At 44.4% G+C, this 23,570-nt stretch overlaps 1 protein-coding gene across 4 annotated transcripts in view; it reads right to left on the bottom strand.

The window, feature by feature from the left end:
- Positions 1-23,570, bottom strand: part of LOC112236937 (tight junction protein ZO-2-like) — a 261,599-nt gene that overhangs the window by 91,327 nt on the left and 146,702 nt on the right. Inside the window, exon 1 of one of the 4 annotated variants that reach the window (XR_006084784.1) lies at positions 14,097-14,430. The exons of the other annotated variants lie outside the window; for them this stretch is intronic. The gene's annotated coding sequence lies outside the window, so the exon portion shown is untranslated. Of the gene's footprint in view, positions 1-14,096; positions 14,431-23,570 lie in introns of those variants that run through there. 4 annotated transcript variants of the gene reach the window in all.

Genomic DNA, 23,570 nt, shown 5'->3' on the forward strand with positions numbered 1-23,570 from the left:
TGTTGTGACCTTGACCAGCTACTGCCCACTACAGTAGCGTTGTTGTGACCTTGACCAGCTACTGCCCACTACAGTAGCGTTGTTGTGACCTTGACCAGCTACTGCCCACTACAGTAGCGTTGTTGTGACCGTGACAAGCTACTGCCCACTACAGTAGCGTTGTTGTGACCTTGACAAGCTACTGCCCACTACAGTGGCGTTGTTGTGACCTTGACCAGCTACTGCCCACTACAGTAGCGTTGTTGTGACCTTGACAAGCTACTGCCCACTACAGTAGCGTTGTTGTGACCTTGACCAGCTACTGCCCACTACAGTAGCGTTGTTGTGACCTTGACAAGCTACTGCCCACTACAGTAGCGTTGTTGTGACCTTGACAAGCTACTGCCCACTACAGTAGCGTTGTTGTGACCGTGACAAGCTACTGCCCACTACAGTAGCGTTGTTGTGACCTTGACCAGCTACTGCCCACTACAGTAGCGTTGTTGTGACCTTGACAAGCTACTGCCCACTACAGTAGCGTTGTTGTGACCTTGACAAGCTACTGCCCACTACAGTAGCGTTGTTGTGACCTTGACAAGCTACTGCCCACTACAGTAGCGTTGTTGTGACCTTGACCAGCTACTGCCCACTACAGTAGCGTTGTTGTGACCTTGACAAGCTACTGCCCACTACAGTAGCGTTGTTGTGACCTTGACCAGCTACTGCCCACTACAGTAGCGTTGTTGTGACCTTGACCAGCTACTGCCCACTACAGTAGCGTTGTTGTGACCTTGACAAGCTACTGCCCACTACAGTAGCGTTGTTGTGACCTTGACAAGCTACTGCCCACTACAGTAGCGTTGTTGTGACCTTGACCAGCTACTGCCCACTACAGTAGCGAGGTAGAGAAACTGCACAGAGAGAGACAGGATTTTATGTGTATGTGGACACCCCTTCAAATGAGTGGATTGGGCTATTTCAGCCACACCCATTGGTGACAGGTGTATAAAAACCTGGAGACAAAGAGGACACATTACCCAGGACTGGAGACAGAGAGGACACATTACACAGGACTGGAGACAGAGAGGACACATTACACAGGACTGGAGACAGAGAGGACACATTACACAGGACTGGAGACAGAGAGGACACATTACACAGGACTGGAGACAGAGAGGACACATTACACAGGACTGGAGACAGAGAGGACACATTACACAGGACTGGAGACAGAGAGGACACATTACACAGGACTGGAGACAGAGAGGACACATTACACAGGACTGGAGACAGAGAGGACACATTACACAGGACTGGAGACAGAGAGGACACATTACACAGGACTGGAGACAGAGAGGACACATTACACAGGACTGGAGACAGAGAGGACACATTACACAGGACTGGAGACAGAGAGGACACATTACACAGGACTGGAGACAGGACACATTACACAGGACTGGAGACAGAGAGGACACATTACACAGGACTGGAGACAGAGAGGACACATTACACAGGACTGGAGACAGGACACATTACACAGGACTGGAGAGAGAGGACACATTACACAGGACTGGAGACGGAGAGGACACATTACACAGGACTGGAGACAGAGAGGACACATTACACAGGACTGGAGACAGAGAGGACACATTACACAGGACTGGAGACAGAGAGGACACATTACACAGGACTGGAGACAGAGAGGACACATTACACAGGACTGGAGACAGAGAGGACACATTACACAGGACTGGAGACAGAGAGGACACATTACACAGGACTGGAGACAGAGAGGACACATTACACAGGACTGGAGACGGAGAGGACACATTACACAGGACTGGAGACAGAGAGGACACATTACACAGAACTGGAGACAGAGGACACAGTAGCCAGCCGCCACATAGATATTATGTGATGGGTAGTGTACTGTATGGTAACAGTGCTGTAAATAGACACTGTGCTTGGTGCCTGGTCTTGTGGTCAAAGACAGACAGAGCTGACCCTGAAACCCTCTCACCACCAGCCAGGCCAGGCAGTCTGCCAGCCACACATCTGCTGTGGAGGCTGGAACCTGGAGATCTGTGGGAGAGGATCTGTGGGAGATGATTGTGGTCTCCCTCTCTCTCCTCTCCCTCGCTCTCCTCCTCCCTCTCGGCCCTCCTCTCACTCTCTCCTTCGCCCCTCCTCTTCCTCCCTCTCGGCCCTCCTCTCACTCTCTCCTTCGCCCCTCCTCTTCCTCCCTCTCGGCCCTCCTCTCACTATCTCCTTCGCCCCTCCTCTCCCCCTCGCCCCTCCACTCTCTCTCCCTATCACCTCCTCTCCCTCTCAGGAGGAAAGAATTTTGAGTCCATCAGACAAGCAGCAGATGATTAACGATGTTATCAAGTCAGCAATGACTTCACTTCCTGTTAAACTATCAAAGGCTGCCCAGTACCCCACTTATTTTTCTATTTCTCACCCTCCCTCCTCACTCTTGTTCCCTCTCGCTCTCCTCTCTCCATTTTTGAGAACTAACCAAACCACCAGCTGAGTGTTGAACTAACCAAACCACCAGCTGAGTGTTGAACTAACAAACCACCAGCTGAGTGTTGAACCAAACCACCAGCTGAGTGTTGAAAACAAACCACCAGCTGAGTGTTGAACTAACCAAACCACCAGCTGAGTGTTGAACTAACCAAACCACCAGCTGAGTGTTGAACTAACCAAACCACCAGCTGAGTGTGGAACTAACCAAACCACCAGCTGAGTGTTGAACTAACCAAACCACCAGCTGAGTGTTGAACTAACCAAACCACCAGCTGAGTGTTGAACTAACCAAACCACCAGCTGAGTGTTGAACTAACCAAACCACCAGCTGAGTGTTGAACTAACCAAACCACCAGCTGAGTGTTGAACTAACCAAACCACCAGCTGAGTGTTGAACTAACCAAACCACCAGCTGAGTGTGGAACTAACCAAACCACCAGCTGAGTGTTGAACTAACCAAACCACCAGCTGAGTGTTGAACTAACCAAACCACCAGCTGAGTGTTGAACTAACCAAACCACCAGCTGAGTGTTGAACTAACCAAACAAACCAGCTGAGTGTTGAACTAACCAAACCACCAGCTGAGTGTTGAACTAACCAAACCACCAGCTGAGTGTTGAACTAACCAAACCACCAGCAGCTGAGTGTTGAACTAACCAAACCACCAGCTGAGTGTGAACTAACCAAACCACCAGCTGAGTGTTGAACTAACCAAACCACCAGCTGAGTGTGGAACTAACCAAACCACCAGCTGAGTGTTGAACTAACCAAACCACCAGCTGAGTGTTGAACTAACCAAACCACCAGCTGAGTGTTGAACTAACCAAACCACCAGCTGAGTGTTGAACTAACCAAACCACCAGCTGAGTGTTGAACTAACCAAACCACCAGCTGAGTGTTGAACTAACCAAACCACCAGCTGAGTGTTGAACTAACCAAACCACCAGCTGAGTGTGGAACTAACCAAACCACCAGCTGAGTGTTGAACTAACCAAACCACCAGCTGAGTGTTGAACTAACCAAACCACCAGCTGAGTGTTGAACTAACCAAACCACCAGCTGAGTGTTGAACTAACCAAACCACCAGCTGAGTGTTGAACTAACCAAACCACCAGCTGAACTAACCAAACCACCAGCTGAGTGTTGACAAACCACCAGCTGAGTGTGGAACTAACCAAACCACCAGCTGAGTGTTGAACTAACCAAACCACCAGCTGAGTGTGGAACTAACCAAACCACCAGCTGAGTGTTGAACTAACCAAACCACCAGCTGAGTGTTGAACTAACCAAACCACCAGCTGAGTGTTGAACTAACCAAACCACCAGCTGAGTGTTGAACTAACCAAACCAGCTGAGTGTTGAACTACTAGAGGAAAGGAGCAGGTTAACTCTGACTGAGAGAAGTAGAGGACAGGACCAGGTTAACTCTGACTGAGAGAAGTAGAGGACAGGACCAGGTTAACTCTGACTGAGAGAAGTAGAGGACAGGACAGGACCAGGTTAACTCTGACTGAGAGAAGTAGAGGACAGGACCAGGTTAACTCTGACTGAGAGAAGTAGAGGACAGGACCAGGTTAACTCTGACTGAGAGAAGTAGAGGACAAGACCAGGTTAACTCTGACTGAGAGAAGTAGAGGACAGGACCAGGTTAACTCTGACTGAGAGAAGTAGAGGACAGGACCAGGTTAACTCTGACTGAGAGACGTAGAGGACAGGACCAGGTTAACTCTGACTGAGAGACGTAGAGGACAAGACCAGGTTAACACTGACTGAGAGACGTAGAGGACAAGACAGGACCAGGTTAACCCAGGTTGTCATGGTGATATGTCAGAGAACTACAGATACATACAGGTAAAGTGCTTCAGATTATCCAGTGTTGGTTTACAGAAGTAATGCAGTGTGTGTGTGTGTGTGTGACCGTGGCCATGTGTCCAATGAATTGGCTCTTCCTTGTGGCGTCTGTTGCATTTTTCAGATCAAACAGCCAGACAAGGTCTCCCCACAGACCTGGGTACGACTTCAAATAGTAGATGTGTTTTCCTTCAAATACTTTGCGCATTCAGCCTTCCTTTAGCTTCAGATGAACAGGGTTTGTGATCTGCGAAACATGCAAAGCTGAACGCAAAGTTTTTTTTTTTTTTTTACCATAACTCCTATCAGGGCAATATGATTGAGGAAACCATTGGAGTGAAATAATTACCATAGCAACCCCAGTGCTACGGTAACAAACAGCAGTGTTCTGATTGTATTATTATGATGTATTTATCCTGACATCACTTCCCCCTCAGTGCAGCTAGAATAATAGATAGACCCTGCTACTGATGAGCCAGGATATAAAACAGGACTCAGGAAGCTGTAGGATGAACTGACCGGAGAAGGGAGGGAGATGAGGGAGAACACAGAACAGAGAGGCAGAACACAGAACAGAGAGGGAGAACACAGAACAGAGAGGCAGAGGGAGAACACAGAACAGAGAGGCAGAGGGAGAACACAGAACAGAGGCAGAACACAGAACAGAGGCAGAACACAGAACAGAGGGAGAACACAGAACAGAGAGGCAGAGGGAGAACACAGAACAGAGAGGCAGAGGGAGAACACAGAACAGAGAGGCAGAGGGAGAACACAGAACAGAGAGGCAGAACACAGAACAGAGGCAGAACACAGAACAGAGGCAGAACACAGAACAGAGAGGGAGAACACAGAACAGAGAGGCAGAGGGAGAACACAGAACAGAGAGGCAGAGGGAGAACACAGAACAGAGAGGCAGAGGGAGAACACAGAACAGAGAGGCAGAACACAGAACAGAGGCAGAACACAGAACAGAGAGGGAGAACACAGAACAGAGAGGCAGAGGGAGAACACAGAACAGAGAGGCAGAACACAGAACAGAGGGAGAACACAGAACAGAGAGGCAGAGGGAGAACACAGAACAGAGGGAGAACACAGAACAGAGAGGAGAACACAGAACAGCAGAGGCAGAACACAGAACAGAGAGGCAGAACACAGAACAGAGGCAGAACACAGAACAGAGAGGCAGAGGGAGAACACAGAACAGAGAGGCAGAGGGAGAACACAGAACAGAGAGGCAGAACACAGAACAGAGAGGCAGAACACAGAACAGAGAGGCAGAGGGAGAATGCAGAACAGAGAGGCAGAACACAGAACAGAGAGGCAGAGGGAGAACACAGAACAGAGAGGCAGAGGGAGAACACAGAACAGAGAGGCAGAGGGAGAACACAGAACAGAGAGGCAGAGGGAGAACGCAGAACAGAGAGGCAGAGGAAGAACACAGAACAGAGAGGCAGAGGGAGAATGCAGAACAGAGAGGCAGAGGGAGAACACAGAACAGAGAGGCAGAGGGAGAACACAGAACAGAGAGGCAGAGGGAGAACAGAGAGGCAGAGGGAGAACAGAGAGGCAGAACACAGAACAGAGAGGCAGAACACAGAACAGGGAGAAGGCAGAGAGGCAGAGGGAGAACAGGCAGAAACAGAACAGAGAGGCAGAGGGAGAATGCAGAACAGAGGCAGAACACAGAACAGCAGAGGGAGAATGCAGAACAGAGAACAGAGGGAGAACACAGAACACAGAGGCAGAACACAGAACAGAGAGGCAGAGGGAGAACATAGAACAGAGAGGCAGAGGGAGAATGCAGAACAGAGAGGCAGAGGGAGAACACAGAACAGAGAGGCAGAGGGAGAACACAGAACAGAGAGGCAGAGGGAGAACACAGAACAGAGAGGCAGAACACAGAACAGAGAGGCAGAGGTAGAACACAGAACAGAGAGGGAGAACACAGAACAGAGAGGCAGAGGTAGAATGCAGAAGAGAGAGAGAGGAATGGAGAGAAATAGGAAGAGAGAGAGATATGTGCCAGTGTCTGAAGTGGATGTTTACTGATGGGCTTCCTCCCAGTGATCAAAGCCTAATAGTTTCCTCTCTGCTCTCTGCTGCTCTGGTCTGTCAGATATTCTATACAGAGACACAATCCCAGGTGCAACACTGAAGGGAAGATGATAAAAATAGAACAATTTATCATGAAGAAAAAACAAAGAGATGTTCATGCCCAGGTTGCTGAGACATACAGAAAAGGTGTTGCTATCTCAATAGTGTTTTTCCCCCATAAAGGCATTCAAGTCTTTCCTGAAGATTTGTGGGGATGTTTAAGTATGAATTACTTCAAGACGAGAGGTCAAACTATGAATAATTTAGACTAATCGTGCTAATGATACTTATGTAATAAGAATAATTTTATTTACAAAGAGCTTCATATTATTTTCTCTTAAAATGCTATATAGTAAACAGGTCACCTAATAATACAAATGAGAGAAGAGGAATTCAGAATATGCAAATAGAATGAGTCACTAATGAGATGACATCACAATAGACAGTGGGGAGAATAGCTGGCCCAGTGGAGAGAGAGAACAGAGGGCTAGAGATGAGCCAAGGCTCTGAGACATGACCCTGGCACTCCTAAACAGCCACTGTTTTATCAACACAAACAGCAAACTGAGACCCGTGACTGAGACTGGAACAATCAGCCTTTCTGCTTGGAATGGACTGCGGTCTCTAGTGCCGTCTCTAGTGCCGTCTCTTGTGCTCTCTCTCTCTCTCTCGGGTGGTGAAGAGAGCTGAGAGGGGTTAGAGTCTGTTAGAATAGTAATCATAGACCTCACATGACTAGGATAGGAGAAACATGCATACGTGGAGCGCCCACCTGCATCGATCCAATAATCTAACATGAAGGGCTTCCTCATGGACATCATCCACAGTCAGACTAAATCAATGTACATAGAGTTAAAATAGGCCTACTCAAAAAACACTGTCACTTAAACTGATTTACCTCTAGGGAAGGAGGAGGGAGAATACATTTTAAAGTACCAGAACAAGGCCTGTCTCGGCTGTGGTCTGTCACTTCCTTAGTATTGGAACAAGGCCTGTCTCGGCTGTGGTCTGACACTTCCTTAGTATTGGAACAAGGCCTGTCTCGGCTGTGGTCTGACACTTCCTTAGTATTGGAACAAGGCCTGTCTCGGCTGTGGTCTGACACTTCCTTAGTATTGGAACAAGGCCTGTCTCGGCTGTGGTCTGACACTTCCTTAGTATTGGAACAAGGTTGTGGTCTGACACTTCCTTAGTATTGGAACAAGGCTGTGGTCTGACACTTCCTTAGTATTGGAACAAGGCCTGTCTCGGCTGTGGTCTGTCACTTCCTTAGTATTGGAACAAGGCCTGTCTCGGCTGTGGTCTGTCACTTCCTTAGTATTGGAACAAGGCCTGTCTCGGCTGTGGTCTGTCACTTCCTTAGTATTGGAACAAGGCCTGTCTCGGCTGTGGTCTGACAGGGATTGCGTCCCAAATAGAACCCTATTCCATAGTACACTACTACCCTATAGACCCTGGTCAAAAGTGTGTCACTATATAGTGTATAGGGTGGCATTTGGTAATCTGTGGAATATTTAACTCTGTCCACTCCCCTTGAGAAGAATTGTTTTAAAAAAAATATTGAACCTTTATTTAACTAGGCAAGTCAGTTAAGAACAAATTCTTATTTACAATGACAGCCTACTCCGGCCAAGCCCAGACGACGCTGGGCCAATTGTGCGCCGCCCTAAGGGACTCCCAATTACGGCCGGATGTGATGCAGCCCGGATTCGAACCAGGTACTATAGTGATGCCTCTTGCACTGAGATGCAGTGCCTTAGACCACCGCGCCACTCTGGAGCCCTCGGCCCGGCGATGTGGTTGAAGGGTGTGTCAGATCAGACTACATGACCCCTGATAACCTCTAGAGGGATATATGCTGCCGTAAATGAACACATTCTACAGGTATTTCATATACTTTATATTTGTTCCTAAACTGTCTGTCTACAAAACGTACTGTTCATCCCCATCTGTGCACTCTGCTGAGTTACCAAAGACATGATAAGAAACGGGCTATAATCGGGCTATTTGAAAAGAAGTTTCAAATCTTGACGCAAGCTCATCTAGAAAACTAGAAAGATGGAATCAACATAATCTGGTCTGTGAGTGTCCTAATTATAGGGTGTGAGTGTTTCCGGCTGGTCAGTGTGTGTGTGTGTGTTGGTCAAAGCCAAAACGGCCCCCCGAGAGATTAGAACTGCCACGGCCTTCTGGGGGATTACTGCTGGGACCACCTGCTCCACTCTAAGGCGGTTGGAAACACAGACACGCCCTTATGTCTGATCTGCCCATCTCTCTCCCCTGAGGGATCACTTCTACATAGTTATATATACACACACTCGGTTTATAATATGCATTTAAACACACAGTCACTCATAAAGTTGGCCTATAGTATCAGTCGGTATTAGCTCAACTGTGGATGGGAAAAACAACCCGTGGTTACCTTGGTTACCGGATTGGCTCACAGCAAAAACGTCACCTTTTCCAAATGCAATTTTCTCGTTGTCTGCTTACAATTACAGTACAAAACTACATGTATGGTCGGCAGGTAGCCTAGTGGTTAAGAGCATGTGTGAAATATCACATTTCCATAAGTATTCAGACCCTTTACTCAGTACTTTGTTGAAGCACCTTTGGCAGTGAATTTAAACTCAAGTCTTCTTGGGTATGACGCTACAAGCTTGGCACACCTGTATTTGGGGAGTTTATTTGGTTGGATGGGGAACATCGCTGCACAGCTATTTTCAGGTCTCTCCAGAGATGTTCGATTGGGTTCGAGTCCGGGCTCTGGCTGGGCCACTCAAGGACATTCAGAGACTTGTCCCGAAGCCACTCCTGTGTTGTCTTGGCTGTGTGCTTAGGGTCGTTGTCCTGTTGGAAGATGAAGTTTCACCCCAGTCTGAGGTCCTGAGTGCTCTGGAACAGGTTTTCATCAAGGATCTCTCTGTACTTTGCTCCGTTCATCTTTCCCTTGATCCCGACTAGTCTCCCAGTCCCTGCTGCTGAAAAACATCCCCACAGCATGATGCTGCCACCACCGTGCTTCACCGTAGGGATGATGTCAGGTTTCCTCCAGATGTGACGCTTGGAATTTAGGCCAAAGTGTTCAATCTTGGTTTCATCAGACCAGAGAATCTTGTGTGTGCCTTTCCAAATCATGTCCAATCAATTTAATTTACCACAGGTGGACTCCAATCAAGATGTAGAAACATCTCAAGGATGATCAATGGAAACAGGATGCACCTGAGCTCAATTTCAAGTCTCATAGTAAAAGGTCTGAATGCTTTTGTAAATAAGGTATTTGATTTTTTTCTTCTAAAAAAACTGTTTTCCCTTTGTCATTATGGGGTATTGTGGGTAGATTGATGAGGATTTTTTTTAAATGTATTTAATCCATTTTAGAATAATGGTAATGTGGAAAGAGGCAGGGGCCTGAAGACTTTCCCAGATATACTGTATAATGATATACTGTGATAACAACTATGGACCTGAAGACTTTCCCAGATATACTGTATAATGATAACAACTATTCCTGGACCTGAAGACTTTCCCAGATATACTGTATAATGATATATCCTACTGACTATATTTCCTACTGACTGATCATCATTTTTCAGATCCCCTAACAATACAGTTTGCAGGTCCATCTGAACCCTGATATTATGACATAACAACCATTCCGGGACCTGACTCCAACCATTCCAGGACCTGACTCCAACCATTCCGGGACCTGACTCCAACCAACCATTCCGGGACCTGACCTGACTCCAAAAGCGAGCCACCGATGGACAGTACCTGAAACTATGTTCTATTGATTGTTTCCTCATGGCAGAGTCTGCACAGGGCTGAATGTTCAATATCTCATATATTTTGGTAGGAAGTATTTTATATAGTAGCTTGAAATGAAACAAACTGATTGATGTGTTTTGGGACGAGTCTTGTCCTTGAGGCGGAGACTGTGGCAGAATAGTCAAAATTGGCTTATTGTAAAGATTTATTAAAACAAAAATTTGCTTTTTGGTCAAAATGTAAGGGTAGGGTTAGACATTAGAGTTAGCAGTTAAGGTTAAGGTTAGGGTTAAGGTTAGGTTTCGTTTGTGATCATTAAAGAGCTTCCCCCAGAACAAGATTCATGACGAAAAATGCTAACCTTCGCCTCTTAAGGGGAAAGTAATCTAAAAGGTACTGAAAGTAATCAGATTATGTTACGGAGTTTAGGTAATCCAAACGTTACGTTACTGATTTACAATTTTAGAAAGGTAACTAGTAACGGATTACATTTATAAACTAACCTACCCAGGGATCCTGAGCGGCGCAGCGGTCTAAGGCATTGCATCGCAGTGCTGGAGGCATCACTACAGACCCGGGTTTGATCCCAGGCTGTATCACAACCAGCCGTGATCTGGAGTCCCATAGTGCGGCGCACAATTGGCCCAGCGTTGTCCGTGTTAGGGGAGGGTTTGGCCGGGGTAGGCAGTCATTGTAAATAAGAATTTGTTCTTAACTGACTTGCCTAGTTAAATAAAGGTGTAAAATATATATATATATATACTGTAGCTCCATTATCTTTTCTACATACTTTATATCTGGTTTTAGTCATTAAAGTTTACACAATTATTATTAGTATTTTATTATATTGCTGGGAGTGGCGGCCCGCCGCTGCTAAATGAATATGGGGGAAACACTGGTACAAGGCCTCTACAGGTGCTTCAGATATGTGTCATAGTGCTTGTGAACACTTCATGGATGTGCAATAAAGCCTGCTCAAGTAGTTTAAAGTGGGACCCTAGTTTTTATACTGGGGGATTTTATGAAATGCTAGACTGATGAATAAGACGCTAGACTGATGAATAAGACGCTAGACTGATGAATAAGACGCTAGACTGATGAATAAGACGCTAGACTGATGAAAGGACGCTAGACTGATGAATAAGGCGCTGATGAATAAGACTGAGTAAGAATAGAAGATAAGCTAGACTGATGAATAAATAAGACACTAGACTGATGAGTAAGACACTAGACTGATGTAAGATAAGACACTAGACTGATGAATAAGACGCTAGACTGATGAATAAAACACTAGACTGATGTAAGATGAAGATGATGAATAAGACTAGACTGAATAAGATGCTAGACTGATGAATAAGACACTAGACTGATGAATAAGACACTAGACTGATGAATAAGACGCTAGACTGATGAATAAGACGGTAGACTGATGAATAAGACACTAGACTGATGAATAAGACGCTAGACTGATGAATACGACGCTAGACTGATGAGTAAGATGATAGACTGATGAGTAAGATGCTAGACTGATGAATAAGATGCTAGACTGATGAATAAGACACTAGACTGATGAGTAAGATGATAGACTGATGAGTAAGATGCTAGACTGATGAATAAGATGCTAGACTGATGAATAAGACACTAGACTGATGAGTAAGATGATAGTCTGATGAGTAAGATGCTAGACTGATGAATAAGATGCTAGACTGATGAATAAGACACTAGACTGATGAGTAAGATGATAGACTGATGAATAAGACACTAGACTGATGAATAAGACACTAGACTGATGAGTAAGATGATAGACTGATGAGTAAGATGCTAGACTGATGAATAAGATGCTAGACTGATGAATAAGATGCTAGACTGATGAGTAAGATGATAGACTGATGAGTAAGACGCTAGACTGATGAATAAGACACTAGACTGATGAATAAGACACTAGACTGATGAATAAGACGCTAGACTGATGAATAAGACGCTAGACTGATGAATAAGATGCTAGACTGATGAATAAGACGCTAGACTGATGAATAAGACACTAGACTGATGAATAAGACGCTAGACTGATGAATAAGACGCTAGACTGATGAATAAGACGCTAGACTGATGAATAAGATGCTAGACTGATGAATAAGATGCTAGACTGATGAATAAGACACTAGACTGATGAGTAAGATGATAGACTGATGAGTAAGATGCTAGACTGATGAATACTGATGAATAAGACACTAGACTGATGAATAAGACACTAGACTGATGAATAAGACGCTGGACTGATGAATACGACGCTAGACTGATGAATAAGATGCTAGACTGATGAATAAGATGCTAGACTGATGAATAAGACACTAGACTGATGAGTAAGATGATAGACTGATGAGTAAGATGCTAGACTGATGAATAAGACACTAGACTGATGAGTAAGATGATAGACTGATGTGTAAGATGATAGACTGATGCATAAGATGACTGATGAATCTAGACTGATGAACAAACGCTAGACTGATGAATCCAACTGCTTTATTTGAATGAATAAGAATACTGAGTAACTGACTGTAAATTGATGAATAAGGCCATATGGCTGGGGTTGAGTAAGATGATTTGAGTAAGATGCTAGGGGAATAAGCTGCTGGTAAGATGTAGACTGATGTGTAAGATGTAGACATGCATAAGATGTGATCATCCTCATCCAACTGCTTTATTTGAATGAATACAGTAACAAATTAAGGCCACATGGCTGGGGTTGACAGGACACACACAGGTCACATCATCCTCACACACACACACACACACACACACACACACACACACACACACACACATACTGTAAACATACTGTAAATGCATACAGCTATTCAACAACATATACACAAGTGTGCACACACAGACAAACGTAATACCGGAGACCTCCAGCTCTCCTCTCCCAGTAATAATGTCCAGTATCCTGTGTCCCTAAGCTCCTCCCCTGCTGGGCTCAGACAGACAGACAGTAATGAGCCAAGCACAGAGAGCCTTCAGGGTGCGTCCACACACACAAAGACCGGAGCACGCACACACACGCACGCGGTCAGCCTGGACCAGCCAAGGGGAGGGATGTTGAGACTTCAGCCATTATAGAATGTGTTGACACAATATTTCAACTAGATAGAGATTTACACATTACTACTTTAAATCCTTCATGTGTCTTATTGACAGTAACACATAGCATGATTAGTAGCCTTCTTATCTTGTACCATGCGGTGGTGTACTCTCTCCTTGACAAAAATATGATATGATTTTCGGGCATTGCTGAGGCTAGGTATTGGAAATAGACTAAATAACTATAATCTCCGGAAGTCTGGAAATATTGTCTCACACTGACTGCGTCAGGGCGATATTTTACAAAGTGAGAGTTCGACTTTTCAAACAGAATGAAGATTTTTTTTTTTTTACTCTTAAAAACGTTTAAATAGGCAATAAACACAATTGACAATCTATTCACACTCAACTCAGATGCCTACAATAGCTGTCATTTGGAATAGATAGCTTAGATGATCTAACAGTAAATCAATAGGAATAGTCAACTACATACGATTATATAGCCCCTAAAGGAGGCATATAAACTGTGCAAATGCAAACGCAAATATGTGTCCCAATACTTCAGGCGTCATTCTTATTGGCCGGGAGGGTGAAAATCAACAGGTGAATTCACACGGTTGTAAACGCCATTGGTTGCTCCGTAAAGGTAACCTATAGCCACTGGCCGTAAAACTCATCCAACATTTATTACTGTAGCACACAGCATATTCCTGTGACGCAGCGCATAACGATACAGAGATGGGCTAGGCTAAAAGTTGCAATCTATACTGTTAAAACTACAGTTGACTTACTCCGACGTTTTCGCCTTTGCTTGGATACGCAGCCACTTTCCCGACTCCTTTCACAGGCATTCTGCTCTGTAGAAGTTGTGAAACCCTGTAGCTTTATGTTATCCGTAAAGCAAGTGTTTTGTGGCTTGTTATGGCTTGTAGAACTGGTATCTCTTAAAATATACCCTAGTCTTTAAAATGAAACGGCTTGTGACAGTGATCCTAGAAATTCATCTAGCTCGCTGCAGTTCCTCCGACGTCAGACTCCGTGGTCCTTTAAAATTATTATAGTGATTTCCGTGGGAGCCGAAACATTCTTGCCAACTGAGGAGCGACTTTCAACCCAGCCGGACTACTTTATGAATAGAGAGACGGGGCGGGGGGAGGGGGTCTACTAATGTTACCCGTTTCTGTATCAACTTCAATGGGCATCTACAAATGGATCGAATAACTGGCATATGTATTAGTCCATTTTCTGTAATCGTCTTCCGATACAGAAAATGTTTATATATATTTTGTACGGATAATATTTTACTCCACCCCTCTCTGGCAGTGTGGATTCTCCCGGAATGGATTCATCGATTTTAAAATGTTCTCTAAAGTTCAGTACAATTGTATCAAATCAATTCACTGGGGGCCTTGAAAGCCTATTGTGATAAACAGATTGCAGAGTTTCTATAAATAGACGTTTTAGCACAAAGTATAGTGCTCGGTGCACACAGCGAGTTACATATCAATTCAATTCAATTCAATTCAAGGGCTTTATTGGCATGGGAAACATGTGTTAACATTGCCAAAGCAAGTGAGGTAGACAACATACAAAGTGAATATATAAAGTGAAAAACAACAAAAATTAACAGTAAACATTACACATACATATCTCCAGTAGCTTCGGTGTTATAACGACACATTCAGAATTCAAAAAGAAGAAGCTTAAATCCTGTGAGGGAGACAGCCTGTAGTCTTGTATTGAACTTTCCTTTCCCCCCCAGAATGGGTTCAAAGAATATCTCCGGTACAATTACAATATCTCTGATACCAGGGTTCCCAACTGACGACCCACGGGAACAGGGAGGAGTCAAGCGCAAGTGTTAGTTCAGGAACGTTTGTTTTTGTTTGAGGTATTCCAGTCAATCAATCAATCACATTTATTTATAAAAACCCTTTTTTACATCAGCCTATGTCACAAAGAGCTGTACAGAAACACAGCTTAAAACTACAAACAGCAAGCAATGCAGATGTAGAAGTCCTATACAATTAGCATATCTCCTATAGGATTCATGCACCTTGGTAGGACTGCAGGGCAGTCGAGTAAGTGGGCATTGGATTCAATAACTGTTATTTATCTCCATAAGGGTGTCAAGGTGCTTTGCAACGTATGTGTGTGTGTCCATGTGCATTTCTACATGTACAGTACCAGTCAAATGATTGAACACACCTACTTATTCCAGGGTTTAAAAAAAAAACTATTTTCTACATTGTAGAATAATAGTGAAGACATCAAAACGATGAAATGACACATATGGAGTCATGTAGTAACCAAAAAAGTGTTAAATCAAAATATATTTTATATTTGAGATCCAGAAAAGAGCTGTTAAATTCTACAACAACCTAAAAGGAAGCGATTCCCAAACCTTCCATAACAAAGCCATCACCTACAGAGAGATGAACCTGGAGAAGAGTCCCCTAAGCAAGCTGGTCCTGGGGCTCTGTTCACAAACACAAACAGACCTCACAGAGCCCCAGGACAGCAACACAATTAGACCCAACCAAATCATGAGAAAAAATAATAATAATTACTTGACACATTGGAAAGAATTAACAACAAAACAGAGCAAACTGGCCCTAAACAGAGAGTACACAGTGGCAGAATACCTGACCACTGTGACTGACCCAAAGAATTTGGAATACAAACTCAATTTTGATAAACTCCCATATCTACTGGGTGAAATACCAGTGTGACATCACACCAGCAAGATGTGTGACCTGTTGCCACAAGAAAAGGGCAACCAGTGAAGGACAAACACCATTGAAAAAACAACCCATATTTATGTTTATTTATTTTCCCTTTTGTACTTTAACTATTTGCACATCGCTACAACACTTTATCTAGCCATAATATAACATATAAAAAGTCTCTAATCCTTTGGAACTTTTGTGAGTGTAATGTTTATTGTTCATTTTTGATTGTTTGTTTATTTCACTTTTATTTGTTATCTATTTCACTTGCTTTGGCAATGTTAACATACGTTTATCATGCCAATAAAGCCCCTTGAATTGAATTGAGAGGAAGAGAGAGAGGGGGAGAGGGAGAGAGGGAGGGGGAGAGAGGGGAGTCGAAGAGAGGGAGAGAGGGGGAGAGAGAGAGGGAGAGAGAGAGAGGGGGAGAGAGGGAGAGAGGAGAGAGAAGGGGGTCGAAGAGAGGAAGAAGAGAGAGAGGGGGGGAGAGAGGGAGAGAGGGAGAGAGAGAGGGGGGAGAGAGGGAGAGGGAGAGAGGGAGGAGAAGGGGGAGGGAGAGGGAGAGAGAAGGGGGTCAAAGAGAGAGAGGGGAGAGAGAGAGGGGAAGAAGAGAGGAAGAGAGAGAGGGGGAGAGGGGAGAGAGGGGGAGAGAGGGAGAGAGAGAGAGGGAGAGAGAGAGAGAGAGAGAGAGGAAGAGAGAGGGAGAGAGAAGAGAGGGGTTGAAGAGAGGAAGAGAGAGAGGGGGAGAGAGGGAGAGAGGGAGAGGGAGAGAGAGAAGGGGGTCGAAGAGAGGAAGAGAGAGAGGGGGGAGAGGGAGAGAGAGAGAGGGAGAGGGAGAGGGAGAAAGAGGTTTGAAGAGAGCGAGCTATAGTTATTGAAGGGGGCAGACAGAGTGATGCTTGTCTAACCCTGGGATCTACTGTACAATAGGTGTAGGTGTGTGGGTGACTGTCTGTGAGACCTAAAATGTTAACTAACCCTGGCAACCAACCCTCCCCTCCTCCCAACCAAACTCTGCAGGTAGAAATCCCTTCCCTGTCCCAGAAAACATATACCTCCCGAATAGCTACAGTCAAAGTATCTGACAGTAGAAACGGATGACAAAGTTTAACCATAGGAGCACAGGGTGCCTGCCTCAGATAATAGCGTCAGCAAAACATATAAATGATTTAAAGTAAAGGAGCCTAAATACAGCCACGCATACCAAAGCCCAAGCGCGAGTCACATGTTTTACCAGGCACAGTGTAATCCCAGTGCAGGCAGGGCCAGGCAGGCGCTGTGGCTGAGGCTGGGACTGAAGGCCAGGATGTTCATAGAAACAGCAGGGAAGTTTCTCCCATATTGGAAGATGGTTAGTGTTATTCGGAATCCTTGGGACGTCCCTGCCCAAGATGAATGCACTAAATGTAAGTGGCTCTGGATTAGAGCGTGTGCTAAATTACTAAAATTTCAACATAGTAACCCTAGCCCTAACCTTAACCTTTACCCTAGCCCTAACCTTAATTGTCAGAGACTCCAGTAAGCCAAGTTATAGACTGTTTTCTCTACTACAGCACGGCAAGCGGTACCAGAGCACCAAGTTTAGGACCAAAAGGCTCCTTAACAGCTTCTACCTCCAAACCATAAGACCACTGAACAATTCATAAAATCGCCACCGGACAATTTACATTGACCCCCCTCCTTTAGTACACTGCTGCTACTTGCTGTTTGTTATCTATGCATAGTCACTTCGCCCCAACCTACATGTACAGATTACCTCAACTAGCCTGTACTCCTGCACACTGACTCGGGTGCTCCTGTATACAGCCTCGTTATTGTTACTCTTATTGTGTTACGTTTTATTATTACTTTTTATTTTAGTCTACCTGGTAAATATTTTCTTCTTCTTGAACTGCTCTGTTGGTTTAAGGGCTTGTAAGTAAAACATTTCACGGTGAAGTCTACACTTGTTGTATTCGGCGCATGTGACAAATAAAGTTTGATTTGATTTGATTTTGAACCATAATCTTAACCCTTACCTTAACCATTACATTAACCCTTACCTTAACCCTTACCTTAACCATTACATTAACCCTTACCTTAACCATTACATTAACCCTTACCTTAACCATTACATTAACCCTTACCTTAACCCTTACCTTAACCATTACATTAACCCTTACCTTAACCATTACATTAACCCTTACCTTAACCATTACATTAACCCTTACCTTAACCATTACATTAACCCTTACCTTAACCATTACATTAACCCTTACATTACATTTACCTTAACCATTACATTAACCCTTACCTTAACCATTACATTAACCCTTACCTTAATCCTTACCTTAACCATTACATTAAACCTAACCATTACATTAACCTTACCTTAACATTCCATTAACCCTTACCTTAACCCTAACCATTACATTAATCCCCTTAACCATTACATTAACCCCTAACCTTAACCTAACCATTACATTAACCCTACCTTAACCCTAACCTTAACCATTACCTTACCTTAACCATTAATTAATCCTTACCTTAACCATTACATTAACCCTTACCTTAAACCTTAACCATTACATTAACCCTAACCTTAACCATTACAACCCTTACCTTAACCCTAACCTTAACCTAACCTTAACCCCTACCTTAACCCTAACCTTAACTCCTACCTTAACCCCTACCTTAACCCTTAACCTTAACCCTTACCTTAACCCTTAACCTTAACCTTAACCTTAACCCTTGCCTTAACCTTAACCATTACATTCACCCTTACCTTAACCCTAACCTTAACCCTTACCTTAACCCTAACCTTAACCTTAACCCTTGCCTTAACCTTAACCATTACATTAACCCTTACCTTAACCCTAACCTTAACCCTTACCTTAACCCTAACCCTTACCTTAACCTTAACCCTTACCTTAACCGTAACCCTTACCTTAACCTTAACCCTTACCTTAACCCTTACCTTAACCATAACCATTACATTAACCCTAACCTTAACCCTTACCTTAACCCTAACCTTAACCCTTACCTTAACCCCTACCTTAACCCTAACCTTAACCCTTACCTTAACCCTAACCTTAACCCTTACCTTAACCCTAACCCTAACCCCTACCGTAACCCTAACCTTACCTTAACCCTAACCTTAACCCTAATCTTTACCCTTACCTTAACCTTTCACCTTACCTTAACCATAACCTTAACCCTTACCTAACCCTAACCTTAACCTAATCTTTACCCTTACCTTAACCTTTACCTTATCCTTAACCCTTACCTTAACCCTAACCTTTCACCTTACCTTAACCCAAACCTTAACCCTTACCTTAACCCTAACTTTAACCCTAACCTTAACCCTTACCTTAACCCTAACCTTAACCCTAAGCTTAACCCAAACCTTAACCTTAACCCTAACCTTAACATTAACCCTTACCTTAACGCTAACCTTAACCCTAACCTTAACCCTTACCTTAACACTTACCTTTGCCTTAACCCTTACCTTTACCTTAACCCTTATCTTAACCTTAACCCTTACCTTTACCTTAACACTTACCTTTGCCTTAACCTTTACCTTAACCCTTACCTTAACCTTTACCTTAACCCTAAACTTAACCCTAACCTGAACCTTAACTGTTTAAAATGTAAACTGAAATGAGGCAACGCCAGAGTTGGGACGTCCCACGGTTTAGCTTGATCACGAGTAGGGAGCCTTGTTGTCATTGTCACCAGCCAGCACGTCCCTTGTGTGACCACCGCTCTCCCAAGGCCAGGCAGAGGACTCCTGTTAGCCCCCTAACCTTCTCTGTTCCGCATGAGGTCTCCCTCACTTCCCATGAGCGTTACACTGTTACATGCACAGGGCCTGGATGGGGGGTGATGGTGCTAAACACAAGGCCAGGGCTGGGGGGTGATGGTGCTAAACACAAGGCCAGGGCTGGGGGATGATGGTGCTAAACACAGGGCCAGGGCTGGGGGATGATGGTGCTAAACACAGGGTCGGGGCTGGGGGTGATGGTGCTAAACACAAGGCCAGGGCTGGGGGTGATGGTGCTAAACACAAGGCCAGGGCTGGGGGTGATGGTGCTAAACACAAGGCCAGGGCTGGGGGATGATGGTGCTAAACACACGGTCAGGGTTGGGGGGGGTGATGGTGCTAAACACAAGGTCAGGGCTGGGGGTGATGGTGCTAAACACAAGGTCCAGGGCTGGGGGGTGATGGTGCTAAACACAAGGCCAGGGTTGGGGGTGATGGTGCTAAACACAAGGTCAGGGCTGGGGGTGATGGTGCTAAACACAAGGCCAGGGCTGGGGGTGATGGTGCTAAACACAGGGTCAGGGCTGGGGGTGATGGTGTTAAACACAGGGCCAGGGCTGGGGGTGATGGTGCTAAACACAGGGCCCGCTGGGGGCACTCGGGGTGGCCAGTGGGGCTGGGGTTGATGGTGCTAAACACAGGGTCAGGGCTGGGGGTGATGGTGCTAAACACAAGGCCAGGCCTGGGGTTGATGGTGCTAAACACAGGGTCAGGGCTGGGGGTGATGGTGCTAAACACAAGGCCAGGCCTGGGGTTGATGGTGCTAAACACAGGGTCAGGGCTGGGGGTGATGGTGTTAAACACAGGGTCAGGGCTGGGGGTGATGGTGCTAAACACAGGGCCAGGGCTGGGGGTGATGGTGCTAAACACAGGGCCCGCTGGGGGCACTCGGGGTGGCCAGTGGGGCTGAGCTGGGGAACCAGTGGGTGTGTGTGATGTGCTGTTCGCGGTCATGGTGCTGTTCGTGGTGGTGTGTGCACGCGTGTGTTTGCGTGTGAGAGAGAGAGAGAAAGAGTCACAGTCTACTTGAACAGAGCAATACTCAATCATGAAGCATCAAAGCCAAAGGAACTGAGAAATATTAAGAAATGCTGTAGATGGAGGGAAGGTAGTTTTGGTTTTGGTTTTGGAAACCTACCAAAAAACAATTAGGCAACAACAAATTCAATCCCTTTTAGACACCTTCCTGGACAAAACGTTCCACTGTAAAAGTGAAGGTGTAAACTTGGCAGTAGAAAATCTTGATAGTATATTGACTTCCCAGTCAAATCTAAAAATCTTAAGTAGAAAACCGAAGAAAATGAACAACAATGAGAAATGGTTTGATGAAGAATGCAAAAATCTAAGAAAGAAATTGAGAAACCTGTCTAACCAAAAACATAGAGACCCAGAAAACCTGAGTCTACGCCTTCACTATGGTGAATCACTAAAACAATACAGAAATACACTACGGAAAAAGAAGGAACAGCATGTCAGAAATCAGCTCAATGTAATTGAAGAATCCATAGACTCAAACCACTTCTGGGAAAATTGGAAAACACTAAACAAAATCTATCCAAAATGGAGATGTGTGAATAAACCAATTCTCCAATCCCTTTAGCTCTATAACAAAGAATTAACAGCAAAAACATATACATGATCAATTACACATCTTAGAATCAACTATTAAAGACTACCAGAACCCACTGGATTCTCCAATTACATTGAATGAGTTACAGGACAAAATAAAAACCCTCCAACCCAAAAAAGGCCTGTGGTGTTGATGGTATTCTCAATGAAAAGATCAAATATGCAGACAACAAATTCCAAATTCCAATTCCAAATTCCAATCATCCTTAGCTCTGGCATCTTCCCCAATATTTGGAACCAAGGACTGATCACCCAAATCCACAAAAGTGGAGACAAATTTGACCCCAATAACTACTGTGGGATATGCGTCAACAGCAACCTTGGGTAAATCCTCTGCATTATCATTAACAGCAGACTTGTACATTTCCTCAGTGAAAACAATGTACCAAATTATCGTACGACAGACCACGTATTCACCCTGCACACCCTAATTGACAAACAAACCAAAACAAAGTCAAAGTCTTTTCATGCTTTATTGATTTCAAAAAAAGCTTTCGACTCAATTTGGCATGAGGATCTGCTATACAAATTGATGGAAAGTGGTGTTGGGGGAAAAACATACAACATTATAAAATCCATGGATACAAACAACAAGAGTGCGGTTAAAATAGGCTAAAAACATACACATTTCTTCCCACAGGGCCGTGGGTTGAGACAGGGGTGCAGTTTAAGCCCCACCCTCTTCAGCATATATATCAACGAATTGGCGAGGGCACTAGAACAGTCCACAGGACCCGGCCTCACCCAAATAGAACCTGAAGTCAAATGTCTATTGTTTACTGTAGATCTGGTGCTTCTGTCACCAACCAAGGAGGGCCTACAGCAGCACCTAGATTTTCTGTAGAGATTATGTCAGACCTGGACCCTGACAGTAAATCTCAGTAAGACCAAAATAATGGTGTTCCAAAAAGGTCCAGTCGCCAGGACCACAAATACAAATTCCATCTAGACACCGTTGCCCTAGAGCACACAAAAAACTATACATACCTTGACCTAAACATCAGCACCACAGGTAACTTCCACAAGGCTGTGAACGATCTGAGAGACAAGGCAAGAAGGACCTTCTATGCCATCAAAAGGAACATAAAATTCGACATACCAATTAGGATCTGGCAGAAAATACTTGAATCAGTCATAGAGCCCATTGCCCTTTATGGTTGTGAGGTCTGGGGTCCGCTCACCAACCAAGACTTCACAAAATGGGACAAACACCAAACTGAGACTCTGCATGTAGAATTCGGAAAAAACATAGAACATAGAACATAGAAAATGTAAAACACCAAATAATGCAGAGCAGAATTAGGCCGATACCCGCTAATGATCTAAATCCAGAAAAAAGCTGTTAAATTCTACAACACCTAAAAGGAAGCGATTCACAAACCTTCCATAACAAAGCCATCACCTACAGAAAGATTAACCTGGAGAAGAGTCCCCTAAGCAATCTGGTCCTGGGGCTCTGTTCACAAACACAAACACACCCCACAGAGCCCCAGGACAGCAACACAATTAGATCCAACCAAATCATGAGAAAACAAAAAGATAATTACTTGACACATTGGAAAGAATTAACAACAAAACAGAGCAAACTTGAATGCTATTTGGCCCTAAACAGAGAGTTCACAGTGGCAGAATACCTTACCACTGTGACTGACCCAAACTTAAGGAAAGCTTTGACTATGTACAGACTCAGTGAGCATAGCCTTGCTATTGAGAAAGGCCATCGTGGGCAGACATGGCTCTCAAGAGAAGACAGACTATGTGCACACTGCCCACAAAATGAGGTGGAAACTGAGCTGTACTTCCTAATCTCCTGCCAAGTGTATGATTATATTAGAGACACATATTTCCCTCAGATTACACAGACCCACAAAGAATTTGAAAACAAACCCAATTTTGATAAACTCCCATATCTATTGGGTGAAATACCACAGTGTGCCATCACAGCAGGAAGATTTGTGACCTGTTGCCACAAGAAAAGGTCAACCAGTGAAGAACAAACACCAGTGTAAATACAACCCATATTTATGCTTATTTATTTTCCCTTGTGTACTTTAACCATTTGTATATCGTTACAACACTGTATACATACATAATATGACATTTGT

This window comes from Oncorhynchus tshawytscha, linkage group LG12, assembly GCF_018296145.1.
Source record: "Oncorhynchus tshawytscha isolate Ot180627B linkage group LG12, Otsh_v2.0, whole genome shotgun sequence".
Lineage (NCBI taxonomy): Eukaryota > Metazoa > Chordata > Actinopteri > Salmoniformes > Salmonidae > Oncorhynchus > Oncorhynchus tshawytscha.